We start from the raw sequence: 2,291 nt of genomic DNA, 5'->3' as shown, positions 1-2,291 counted from the left end.
CCCTGTGCCAAACTTCAAAAAGGAAAATAGGACTTTACATAAAAGGACTTTACATAAAAGAGCAAGTGAGGAACACAGACTTTCTTTATGTTGCTCATTTATACATTTCCTTACAGGGTTCTTATTGATTCAAGGTCAACATATACATGAGTGTTTAACAAAGGTAATCTAACTCGTTCTGAATAAAAAGAAGGCATTTTGCAGATATCCAGCCTCCAAAGGTCACTCTGCCTTGAGATGCTGCCAAGTAGTTACTGGAGGATTCAGCAAACTTTTAGTTTTCCATCTCCTGCTATTTAGAATTCCACATTATCAATGATATCCACAGTTGGAATAGAATTGGATAGAATTATAGCATTGGAATAGAATTATAGCTGCAGACTGTGAAAATTCATATACCCTTTCCAGCTAAGCACAGACCTGCTTTAACAGTACCCATTAATAATTCATTCATCTTGGATCTAAGATTGCTAAGATTGCTGTTTAACACAACTGAAACTAAGGCTAATTTCCTGTAGGTGATCTGACTCTGATCTGATTCTCTCATAGAGAATTGGTGTATAATATTATTAAATTAATAAGGTAATCATTTAGTTTGCAATAAGACCAGGTTCCAAACACACATAAAGAAGTAATTCAAAAAGTTCTATGAATTCATGTTACATGGCTATATTGTTCAGATTCTGTCACAAATGCAATGATGTCATCCCCTCTCAAATTGTAAGAAATCCATTTTGTGACATTGACATGTAAATTGGTAGACAGATAAGAGAGACAGATATATTCTGTAAAATGTAATACATTTATGTGGATATAATCCATTTAGTCTAATAGAATCTTCAAACTACTCTACAATATTTTTTGAAGGACTAATAAATACTGACCATAAATTTTCTTGAGACCATGATGAAAATGTTATTGAGAATACAGTCAACCCAGGTCAGCATTTCAATTTGAAAGGAAAAAAAATAGCTATTGATAACTAAGTCCCTATGTAGTTTCCCAAGAGGGTTTAAATACAACTCTGGGTCCCCACATGCCTGTGCACACTCATTTGATCTTTGCCGGTCCTTTCACAGCTCCCAGACACATGAACATCTCCAACACCCCCAGCAACTCCAGCACCATCACCGGCTTCATCCTCCTGGGCTTCCCTTGCTCCAGGCACGGACAGATCCTCCTCTTTCTGCTCTTCGCTGGGGTCTACCTCCTGACCCTCATGGGCAATGGTTCTATCATCTGTGCTGTGCGCTGGGATCAGAGACTCCACACCCCCATGTACATCCTGCTCGCCAACTTCTCCTTCCTCGAGATCTCCTATGTCACCTCCACTGTCCCAAACATGCTGGCCAACCTCCTCTCTGACAACAAGGTCATCTCCTTCTCTGGATGCTTTCTCCAGTTCTACTTTTTCTTCTCCTTGGTTCTACAGAATGCTTTTTCTTGGCGATTATGGCATTGATCGATACCTTGCCATCTGCCGGCCTCTACAGTACCCCACTCTCATGACTGCACGTCTCTGCACCAATCTTGTGGTCAGCTGCTGGGTACTTGGTTTCCTCTGGTTCTTGATTCCCATCATCATCGTCTCCCAAATGTCCTTCTGTGGATCCAGGATCATTGACCACTTCCTATGTGACCCAAGTCCTCTTCTTGCACTCACTTGCAAAAAGGCTCCTGTGATAGAGCTTCTCTTCTCTACTTTAAACCCTGTGCCTATGATCATTCTCTTTACCTTAATTATGGGGTCTTATGCTCTGGTCCTTAGAGCTGTATTCAAACTCCCTTCAGCAGCTGGACGAAGAAAGGCTTTCTCCACCTGTGGCTCTCATCTAGCTGTGGTTTCACTGTTCTATGGCTCTGTACTGGTCATGTATGGGAGCCCAAACCCTGAGCATGATGCTCCAACACAGAAAATTGTGACTCTGTTTATTCCGTTGTGACTCCACTTCTTAATCCTGTGATATACAGTCTCAGGACAAAGATATGAAGAAGGCCCCTGCAAAAATTTATCAGACTATAGGAATTCCTGTCATGGCTCAGCAGTAATGGAACCAGCAGTATCCATGATGACAGGGATTTGTCCCTGGCCTGCTAAGTGGGTTAAGGATCCAGTGTTGCCATGAAGCTGTGCTATAGGATGCAGAGTTGGCTCAGATCCTGAAATGCTGTGTCTGTGGTCTAGGCTGGCAGCTACAGCTCTAATTAGACCCCTAGCCTAGGAACTTCCGTGTGACATGGATGCAGCCTTAAAAGCCCAAAAAAATTTTTTTTTTACTATAAAGTATTTA

General features: G+C 41.5%; 1 pseudogene; it reads left to right on the top strand.

Annotated features, from left to right (window-relative positions):
- LOC110261610 lies at positions 755-2,023 on the top strand (annotated as a pseudogene).

Source organism: Sus scrofa, chromosome 7 (genome assembly GCF_000003025.6).
Source record: "Sus scrofa isolate TJ Tabasco breed Duroc chromosome 7, Sscrofa11.1, whole genome shotgun sequence".
In the NCBI taxonomy this organism is placed as follows: domain Eukaryota; kingdom Metazoa; phylum Chordata; class Mammalia; order Artiodactyla; family Suidae; genus Sus; species Sus scrofa.
Note: the sequence above shows the minus strand (reverse complement) of the source record. Positions and strands in the feature narration are given on the sequence as shown.